The 11,704-nt window shown below is 43.3% G+C and overlaps 1 pseudogene; it reads right to left on the bottom strand.

Annotated features, from left to right (window-relative positions):
* Positions 1-4,897: 4,897 nt before the first annotated feature.
* LOC129676450 (small nucleolar RNA SNORA70) lies at positions 4,898-5,025 on the bottom strand (annotated as a pseudogene).
* Between the last annotated feature and the right edge of the window lie 6,679 nt (positions 5,026-11,704).

Below are 11,704 nucleotides of genomic sequence, written 5' to 3'. Positions count from 1 at the left end.
TGTTGTTGGTTTCCTCTCTAAATGCCACTAATTCTGCCTCTACTTGTGCCTCTATTTGTTTGGCTATATTTGCCTGTATTTCTTTGAGAGCTTTGTTTCCTCCTCATTTGTTTCCATTTGTGTGGCTATTTCTTTGAGAGATTTGTTTGTTTCCTCTTTATGTGCTTCTAATAAATGGATAAGCATAGCTTTAGAATCATTTTCCTGTGTTTCCTACGAATTGGAGTATCCATTGATTTTGGAGGTTGCTGATTTGTGTTGGATGTGTTCTTACGCTGACTCTAGCCATCTGCTTATCCATAACCTTCGCTGTTTGTTCCTGGAGACTGTACTTCAGACTAGGTTCATCTTTCTCTGGTGTCTGGAGTATTCTTCAGGAAGTTGAGCGAGGTCCCCCAGTTTGATAGTGTGTGTTGGTGTTTCAGCTGTAGTTGAGGGAGGAAGGTTGCAGGAGCAGGTGCACAAGTAAGAGTGAGCAAGTGTGAATATGTGCATGGAAGTGTGCCTTGAAGGACAGGGTACTAGAGCATGTAGATGCTTGGAATGTGGGGCTTAAGCACAGGAGGGGTGCAGGTGCTGGCACTGTTCAGGGGCGCAATGTGCATATGCAGATTCCCTGAATACCTCAGTGGCCTTCAGGCCTGTCATACTGACCTCCTAGTATTCATATCTGCCTGTGTTCCAGGAATTGTTTGCATGGAGTCCACTGATAGATCCATAAAACAGGGGCTTGAATGTTGAGAAAACTGTCCCAAGAATCTCTATGTTGCCCACAATGGGTGTGTGGGTGGGAGGGATCCAATGTCTCGCTGCTAGGGTAGAGGGACCCTGGATCTGGAGTTCTGCATGCATTCATTTGAAGGAGTACTCATTCTCTTGCAGGCCTAGTTGGAAAGCACAGTGGTTCTCCTGTTCTCTACTCTCAGATTTGGGCCTGCAGGGGCAAATGAGAATGCATGAGATCCATCAGCTCAGTGGTGTCCACTGTTTTGCCCTCTGGTCAGGGAAACCCTTACTTGGGATGGCAACTTCAGTTGTCTCAGTCATGGAGCATGGAGGCTCCTCTTAGGGATAGCTGCCTCCCTGCTGCCACTGCTTCAGATCTGGGAGGCCAAGGCTACACAGAGAAATCCTGTCTAAAAACAAACAAACAACAGAAACAAAATAAATAGAAACAAAAAGCAGGGTGAATTGCAAATGCTGACAGGAACTGTGAGACTAGCACTTGGGAGATGAAATCAAGACTATGACATCCAGGTCAGCTTGGACTACAAAAGGAGTCTTCGCCTTCAAAAGAAAAAAAGTAGTTGGCTACTTGTTGGTATAACATTCTTGTGAGATGTATACAACTTACCCGTGTTCATTCACATGCTGATTTCTCTATCCCACTATCTGCTTTCAATCCAGAAATTGCATTGTGATGCTTATTGCCAATAAAACAACCAGCCAATGCTGAGCAATGAAGAGAATAGGGTGGGACATCCTGGTCCAGATGGGAGGAGAAAGAAGAGAGTGGAAAGAGGGTCAGAGAAGAGAGATCTGAGAGGAAACACCAGCTGAGATGAATCTGACTGAAGATATAACTAAAAAGCAAGTATAATATGGGAAATGAATAATAAATATTAATAATCATCAACAGTACTCTAGAAATAAAATTCAAAATTAATAAAGACTGAGAGGTCCGTACCTCTTAAGATTATAAAATTCTAAAAATTTCAAGGAAAGTGGCCTGATTCTCAGGTATGTAACACAGTGATAAATGTAATGATCTATTTGAACACATAGGGTCAAATGCCTGCTGCAACTTTGGAAGTTGTGTAGAGAAGAGACTGTGTTAAAAACACATTCTTAGTACACACATGCATTTTAACTACAACCATAATTCCACTGTCTCCCAGAAAAAAGCAGTTCAAAACATTAAAAAGTCTTTATTGGAGAACCAGTGACTACACTGGTTCTGGACCCGAGTGTAGTCCTGAGCCTTTCTCGGGGTGAGCTTTTACGCACAAAAACTGTATTCTGGGTTGACACACCTCAGTCAGCAAAAACAGTTAGCCAGGAGAAGAAACACAGACTCCAAAAAGCAAAGTTAGCACTTTTAGGGACTTCCCTAGAAATATGGACAAATATGGTCATTGTTTGGGAGGTGTTGCTGTCTACATGCTGGATTCCAAGGCCTGAGTGGTACTTTCTTCATGATGTCAATTGTGCTAAGCTCTAGGAGCCTGTTACAGCAGCAGTTTGACAAAGCCATCCCAGATGGAATGAATGGGGCCATTAGGCCCCAGCTCCTCTGGCAGTTTCCCTAGTCTCTTGGACTGAATTGCTCACTTGCTCTGATACAGCTCATGACCACAGCTCCATTCTGACTATAAGGAAGATATATTCCTTCCTCTCAGGGCTGTGGATTAAAAGCTGCAGTTAGAGGACTGGAGAGATGGCTCAGAGGTTAAATAATACTTGCTATTCTTCCAAAGGTCCTGAGTTCAGTTCCCAGCAACTACGTGGTGGCTCACAATCATCTATAGTGAGATATGGTATGCAGGCAGAATGCCCTATAAATAATAAATAAATCTCAAAAAAAAAAGCTGCAGTTAGGTTTTTTAGCAGAAAATTTAACAGAATTTAGGCAAAGTGTTGTATTTGGATGAAAACTGAATAGAAACAAGAGAAAATAAATATTAATGTCTGCCCTTAGGGACTTAGCAATGTCACGTTATCATTTATCATGGCCAGGAGGCTGCCAGATAAAAGCCTCTCTCACCACATCTGCCACCCCAGCTCTCTCTCACTCTCTTTGTTCTTAGCACCTCCTTTCTCTTTCTTTCCCTTCCCACTGTCTCTCTGTCCTCATGGCTCACCTCTTCTTCAGGTTCTCCTCTCCTTTCCCCCCAGTAAACTTCCTTATACCAGATCTGTTTCTTGGCATAATTTCTCAGAGGGTACACCTTGGCATGGGCCTGCCATTGTACCCCCTGGTTGCCACATTATTATAAATCCTAACAACTGTCCAAATGTCCTCAGTCACTTTGGACATTTTCTTCTTTAAATTTTTTGTCTTTGAAATGAAAGTTGCACACTGAACCTTTGACTCAAATCTCTTTCTGGGTTCTTTCCCCTGGCTTTACTGGAATGACTCCCAGACAGAGCTGGGAATACAGGTTTGAATTGCTGCCTAGAAACTGTGTGATATGCAATTCAGTGAGCTGATAAACTGTTCTAAGTGATACTGGGTAATGTGAAAACTCTCTCCTTGAGAAGTGTTAGTCACAGTCTCTTTCCACATGATTGCAAAGTGGCAACTTGGGCCTGCTGCTTATTTTGTGGCTCTGGGGAAACAGCACTGACTGCTGGCCTACCCAAGTGCTGTGTAATATGTGTACCTGCTCTTTCCTACCTGTCCTGTGCCTTGGACCTACTTATTATCTGAACCAGTTCATTCCTGCTTGAGTTGGATTTTTGTCAACAGCAAACAATGCTCTAATTGTGCCTGATCAAAGAGAAGAGGAGTCGCTAGACTTTTGTCAACCCCAATGACTTTTACTAAAATGGAGAGTAAACATTTAAATATGTATTCATTATCCTTTGGGAACATGTATATAACATGCAATTATTATTTTTTAAACTTGTGTGTGTGTGTGTGTGTGTGTGCACGCACACATGTATGTGCTGAAATGTGCATACCAAGGTATGTATGTGGAGGTCAGAGGACAACTTCCACCTTGTTGAAGTTTCTGCCTCTGCCCTGTGTTCTCCAAACTTGCTGGCACACTGCAGGTGAGTCTCCTGTCTGTCTCCCACCTCACCACAGGAGTGATGGGATTACAAACTGCCACTTCAGGCTGTTATCGTGAGTTCCAGGAATGAACTCTTGTTGTCAGACTTTTGTGGCTGGAGCAAAATTTCACCCACTGAGCCACATCTCCAGCCCCGAGATTACCTTATGAAGGTTTATGAGAATAACCTCATGTTTCCAGAGGTATTTCATGAGGAGGCAGTAGTCAGAACTCAAAGCAAACAAGCCCTGGGCACTCGGAGACAGAACTTTAGAACAATGTATTATCCACCTAGTAACCCAGGTTACATCTGCATACAAAAAGAGTATGCAGAACAAAAGTAAGGATAATTATCAAAAAGAAACATTACTTTAACTCTTTCCTCCAATACTTGATGTGAGCTGTGTTACTGAGCATAAGTGGCAACATGAGGGACTCAGCACAGTCAAAGCCCTCAGGAGCACAAAGTCCACCATTTGTCCAGGAAACCACAGAAGGGGATGTGTTTGTCCCCATAATCATCAGGAATGAATTGCTTCTCACCTACCATGGTGTCTTAGCCACTGCTCTGTGGCTACAGAGACACCATGACCATGGTAACTCTTATAAAGGAAATTATGTAATTGGGGGCTTGCTTACAGTTTCAGAGACTTAGTCATCATGGCAGGAAGCATGGTGGTGATGTGCAGGCAAATACTGGAGCAGTAGCTGAGAAACTACTTCCTGATCCTCCTAAACAGAAAGAGACTCGGGTTGGCAGTGTAGACTTTTGAAACTTCAAAGCCCACCCCTAGTGACATACTTTCTCCAATAAGGCCACACTTCCTAATTCTAATCCTTTCAAATACTCCCTGGTGACTGAGCCTATGGGGTCCATTCTTATTCAAAACATCGCACATGTCTTCTAATTTATCTACATTAAATTTGGTTAAACCTACTTCTCTAAGATGTGGCTCTTCTAGTGGCCAGGGAACTTGAACTTGGTTCTAGACAGGGCCTCAATCATACCCTTATTCTATAACCTGAGAAAGATAAACATGAAGGTTGGTATAGCTGGTATGGGCTCCGAGGCTCCCCAAAAGCACTTGTCTAAGCTTGGGGCATCATTGAGATTATAAAAAAATTATCAGAAAGTGTCTTATGGTAACTCATGAGCAACAGGCTGTACTTATTCAAGAGAAGCTGCTATTTGTAGCTTTTGCTACAGGCCCCCATGAAAGAGAAACCCAGTCAGCTTAACTGGCTGCAGAAGGAACTTTTAGTTTTATATCATGGTCTAATTTTAAACATAATTTTGAAATATTATGAGTTTTGAATTGGTAATAAAATAACGTTGTTTTTCTGCTGTGTGTGTGTGGCCAGCTATCAGGAGTTGTTTCTCACACTGTGGATCGCAGAGATTGAACTGAGGTTGTCAGGATTATTTAGCAAGTGCTGTTGCTTGCTGAGCCATCTCACTGGCTCCATGATCATATGTTTATGCAAAGCAGGACGGTGTGTGGTGCCAGCACACGGGCAGCTGAAACATCTTTAGGGAAAAACCTGTCTGGGCTGTATAGTGAGTTGGAAGCCAATTTGAATTGCGTAGAGATGGCCACCTCACTGATAGCAATAAAAAAACCAACCACACACACACACACAAAAAAAAAAACATTTCTAAACTTGATGATCTGAGACAAAGAATTTTAAGAGAAGATAAAACTTTTAAGAAATTATAGTAAAATTATGGCCTCCTGTTCAGTGTTAGAACCCATTTCACATACCCACTCTTGGAGGATTCCCTTCCTCATCTTGCATGAGGAAACTGAGTATCACATGATCTCGTCCTTCTGGTCCCAGTTAATTGGGCCAGAGATAAAGCTGATCAAAACTCACAGTCTCTTTACCCTGACCAGCACAGCCTGGGTGCCAGAAACCTGTCTGGGCTGTTAGGCAACAAAGAAAAGACACACAGATGCACATATAAAAAACATGGGGGCTGTACTCTGATGGAGAGCACCAACTACAAACCACCAACTATCACCTCGGGGATTTTATCATCCACAGCACAGAAGGGAGGAGTTAGCTTGGATGTCTGTAGGCAGCAGTCACAGGCTTTAGACACCCGACATTCACACTCTGAGCCGGACCCTGGTATTTCCATGGGTCCAAGGCCTTTGTCCTTAACCCAGGTCAGACAATGTACATTCACTCAGGGCCTGTTTGGGCCAAAGAAGGTAGCAAACTGAACTATGGCTGTCAGTCCCTGCCATGAACAGTAAGACCTGAAGTTCCAGCCACTTGGCTGCTCAGGCAGAACAATGGCCTGAGCCCAGAAGCTCAACCTGAGTAGAAGAGTGACATCCTGTTTTAAAATAAGAAAAGACAAAAAACCAGCTCAGCTCATGTCTTTGGACGCTTGGTGTTTGGGAGACTGCGGAAACTCTAGGCTGAACCTTGCTGGCCTGTGAGTGCAAAAGCTCCACCCTTCTCTGCTTCTGGACCTGCCCAGATGTGAGCACATAGCTTTTTGTTACCATGGCCATGAGCTGCCCACAGAGATAGATAGTAATCTCAGTCTGAATGTCAAGGTAACACCTTCCTCTAGTAAGTTGGGGTTTGTTTATTTGTTTTTATACAGAAGGGTTTAAGTACCCCAAGTTGTCCTTGAATTTATACTCTCCAGGCCTGACCTCCAACTGGACTCCTGATTTTCCTGTCTCTGCCTCCCAAGTACTGAGATTACAGGTTTACACCACCACACCCAACTCTTACATTGCTTTTATCAGATCACAGCCAAGAAAAAAGTAAGTAATACACCCTGTCAGCTGCTGGTTCAAGCTCACTTCCAGGAAGCAGGATGTGTGGCTCATAAAGAGGCTCTGGAGGGTGCAGGATGGTAAGAAAAGCACAGAAGGCAGGGCTGGGATGGAAAATTATCTTGGTCCTGGAACCTGAGGACATCTGCCTGCCTAGATTTAGAAGCTGCTTTGGCCTGGAGAGTCCTTTTTAACTTTTTGTTCTACAATTTTTTTCTGACTTGAAACTGGAATGTCCTATAGTCACACCTTCACTGTGTTCTGAAACACATAACTCACTTCTTTACTCTCACAGGGCCACACAGGAGAGAAGTTGTGCTCAGATTTCTTTCCACTCCTGATTTAGACTGTGTGGTAGGGTGGGGGATTTGTTTGCTTTAAACCAGTTCTGTATTGGTATTTTACTTTGGTAAGTTGCATGAGTAAATGGGTTTGGTGTGTTTGATGAGTGCAAATTCCAGTGATGAGGAACAGGCCTATGTGTAAGTGGGACCCAAGGTGTGGGAGGGGAAGTATGGAAGGGTGATGAAACTACTCTATATCTTGGTTGTGATGGTAATTACATCTGCTGGTGTGTTCAAATTCATAGAATATACATCGATGGTTAATTGTATTGTGTGATAATTTAAATGTTTTAAAGAAAATTGAAAGAATAGAGAGTTTCATTAACTCAACTTCTGAAGTCCTATACTTAGTGATAGTGAATAATGGACTCTTGTCTGCAGAAGAAAAGTGAGAACTAGGTCCCCCTTTTTTTCTAGAGGCAAAGAGAGAGAGAGAGAGAGAGAGAACATCTGGTAACCAACCACACATTCTCTGTTCTAGCCATTGTGGGCTGAGGAGCTTTTCTGTGAGGGTGCCCATTGGGTAGCAGTGTGGAATAAAGTGGAGCAGGGGCCTTAAAGAAGGTGGAATTTCTTGATCCACCGTCGTTGCTGTATAAGTTAACCTGCTTAAGCTGGCTTCTCAGAGACAAGGCTTGTTACACCACAGAGCTGTGGGGAATATATGGGATGATGTAGCTGAAAGCAGTAAGTTCCCTATGGTGGAACACCACAGCCGGCCCAGGAACCAGGAATGACACAGCACTCTGTACTCAGAGCATCCTTGAGCACTCTCAGGAGACCCTCCCAAGACTGGGATTGCTGTCACTCCCTCAGGGAAGCGGAAGGAATCATCTGCCCCACCCCCCACCTAGCTGATGTAATCCTGCCAAAGGCAGCAGCTTTTGTGATGCATCACTTACATTGGGGCAGTTTTGGCATACAGGGGCAAGCATCACTGGTGCTCTCATAAGCACTCCTGCCCTGGCCTTTTTTTTGTAGGAAACCCCAGCAGACTCACTTGCCTTAGGGTGTATTCTGTACTTGTGTAGTTCCTGCGACAACTTTTTTTAACACTACCTTAGCCCTAATCCTAACCCTAAACCTAACCCTAATCTAACTGTAAGCCTAACCCCTAACCTTAACCACAAACCCTTAACCCTAACCCTTAACCTATAACCCCAACCCTAACCCCAAGGCCTAACCCTAACCCCAAAGCCTAACCCTAACCATAACCCTAACCTCTAACCCTAACTCCTAACCCTTATTCTGAACTTATCCTTTACTGTGACCCTAACCTATAACACCTAACCCTAACCCCTAACTCTAACCATAATCCTAATCCCTAACCTAACCCTAACACTTTACACTAACCCTAACCCTAACCTAATCCTAACCCTAACTCTATTATAAACCTTATCCTAAGCAAAAATGAACCCTAACCCTAACATAACCCTAACCTGAAACCTAACACTAACAACCCTAGCCCTAGCCTTAACCCTAACCCCATAACCCTAACCTAACCTTAACACGAAACCTAACCCTAACAACAATAACCCTAGCCTCAACCCTAACCCCATAACCATAACCCTAACCCGAACATGAAACCTAACCCTAACAAAACTAACCCTACCCCTAACCCTGACCCCATAACGCTAAATCTAACACAAATCTAACCCTAACCTTAACCCTAAGCAAACCCTGAGCTTAAACCTGAAGCCTAACCCCTAACCCTAACCCTAACCTAATCATAACACTAACACTAAATGTAACCTAACCCTAATCTAAACCTAACCCTACCCTAACCAAACCCTAGCTTAAGCCTAACCCTACCCTGACCGTAACCTTAATGCCAACCCTAACCCTGATCTAACCACAAACCTAACCCTAAACCCTACTCCTAACATTAACCCTACCATACCCTAAACCCTAACCCTAACGCTAACCCTAACCGTAATATAACCACAAACCTAATCCTAAAAACTAACCCTAACACTAAAACCTACAACTACTCCTAACACCCAACCCTTACCCCTAACACTTACCCTAACCTAACATTAAACAAAACCTAACCCTAACCCTAACCCTTAACCTAACCCTAATCCTAACTCTAACCATAAACCTAACACTAACCAAAACCCTAACACTAATCCCTAATCTAACACTAACCCAACCCTAACCCTAAAGTGAAACATTACCCTAAACCTAACCCTACCTGAACCCTAAGAAAACAATTACCCTACTCCTATATCTAAACGTACCCTAACCCTAAATCTAACCCTAACCCTAAACTAAATCTTATAATACTACTAACACTAACCCTACCCTAACCCTAACCTAACACTAAACTTAACCCTACCCTGACCCAAACCCAAACCCCAACTACTAAACCTAACCCTAACACTAACCCTAACCTTAAACCATAATGCTAAGCCCTAACACTAACCACTAACCCTAATCATAACCTTAACACTAACCGCTAACCCTAACCCTAGCCTAACCCTAAAACTAACTCTCACCTTAACCCTAATCCCTAACCCTAACCCTAAACTAACGCTTACAATACTACTACCCATAACCCTAACCGTAACACTAAACTTAAACCTACCCTAACCCAAAACTTAACCCTAACTCCTAAACCTAACCTTAACCTAACCCTAACCATAAACTAACCCTTATAATACTACTAACCCTAACACTCACCCTAACCCTAAACCCTAACCCTAACCTTAAACCGTAACTCTAACCCCTAACCCTAACCTCTAACCCTAATCATAACCGTAACCGTAATTGCTAACCACTAACCCTAAGTCCTTACACTAACCCTAACATTAACCCTAACGACTAACCATAATCCTAAACCCAACCTTAACCCTAAATCTAACCCTAACCCTAACCTAAACCCTAAAACTAACTCTAACCCTAACCTTAATCCCTAACCTTAGCCTTAAACTAACCCTTATAATACTACTAACCCTAACCCTATCCTAACCCGAACCCCAAATTTAACCCTCCGCTAACTCTAACCCTAACCCCAACCCATAACCCTAACCCTCACCACAACCTTAACCCTTAAACCTAACCTTAACTCTAACCCTAACCTTAACTATAACCCTACACCCTAACCCTAATCATAACCCTAACTGCTAACCACTAACTCTAACACCTAGCAGTAAAACTAACTTTAACACTAACCACTAACCCCCTACAAACCTAACCCTAACTTTAACCCTAACCTTACCCTAACCCTAAAGCTAACCCTAACCCCTAACCATAATCCTAAGACTAACCCTAACCTAACCCTAACCATAACCCTAACTCTAACCTAAACCTTACCTTAAACAAAAACTAACCCTAACCCTAAACTTAACCTAACCTTAACCTTGACTTTAACTACTAACACCAAACCCAACCCTACTCCTATCCAGAACACTAACACTAACCCTACACTCTAACACTAAACCTAACCCTACACATAACCTTAACCTAACCGTAACAAAAACCCAAACATTAACCCAAATCCCTAAGACTAACCCTAACACTAGCCCAAAACATAACACAAAAGCTAACCGTAAAGCTAACCCTAACCTAAATCTAAATTAATGCAAACCCTAACTTTAACCCTAAACTTACCCTTACCCTACTCCTAACCCTAATCTTACCCCAAACCTAATCCTAACCTTAACACTTCCCTAACCCTAAAGCTAACAATGACCTAACCCTAAACCTAACCCTGCCCTAATCCTAAAGCTAAACTTAAACCTAACCATCACCCTAACATTAACCCCAAATCACTACGCCCTAAACCTAGCCCTAACCCTAACCCCAACTCCTAACACTAACCATAACTTTAACCCTAACCACTAAACCTAACACTAACCCTAACCCTTAACTCTAAACCTAACTCTAACTTTACCCTAACCCTACCCTAACCCTAAAGCTAACCGTAACCCTAACCCTAACACTACCCTAATCCTAACCCTCACCCTAAACCTAGCCCAAGCCCTAAACCTAACCCTCGCCCTGAACCTAAACCTAGCCTAAGCCCTAACCCTAATCCTAGCATTAGCACTAACCCTAACCCAAGCCGTAGCCATAGCCCTCCTCCTAGACCTAACCCTACCTTATGCCTATAGCTAGCCATAACCCTAACCCTAATTATAACACTAACCTAACCTTAAACTTAGCCCTAGCCCTAACCGTAAACCTAAACCTAACCCTAAACCTAGCACTAGCCCTAGCCTTAACCCTAAGCCTAACCCTAAAACTAACCTTAACTCTAGGACTAGCCCAAACCCTTAACCTAACCCTAACCCTAACCCTAACCCTAACCCTAACCCTAACACTAACACTAACACTAACACTAAAACTAACCCTAACCCTAGCCTTAGCCCTAACCTTAACCCTAGCCCTAGCCATAGCCCTAGGCCTAGCCCTAGCCTTAACCCTAGCCCTAAGGCTAACCCTTAACCTTACCCTAACCCTAACCATAGACTTAGCCCTAAACCTAACCCTAGTGCTGACACTAACCCTAATCCTAGCCCTAACCCTAAACCTGATCTTAGTCTTAGCCCTAACCCTAAGCCTAGCCCTAGCCCTGGCCCTAACCCTACTCCTAAACCTAACCCAAGATTTCACCCTAGCCCTAACCCTAGCCTTAGCATAAGCCCTAACCCTAGCCCTAAACATAACCATAACACTAGCCTAAGCACTAGCCCTAAACCTAGCCATAGCCATAACCCTCATATTAGCCCTAACCGTAACCCTAGCCCTATGCCTAGGCCTAGCCCTAATCCTAAAGCTAACC

Source organism: Psammomys obesus, unplaced genomic scaffold (genome assembly GCF_907164565.1).
Source record: "Psammomys obesus unplaced genomic scaffold, mPsaObe1.curated_primary_1811, whole genome shotgun sequence".
Lineage (NCBI taxonomy): Eukaryota > Metazoa > Chordata > Mammalia > Rodentia > Muridae > Psammomys > Psammomys obesus.
Note: the sequence above shows the minus strand (reverse complement) of the source record. Positions and strands in the feature narration are given on the sequence as shown.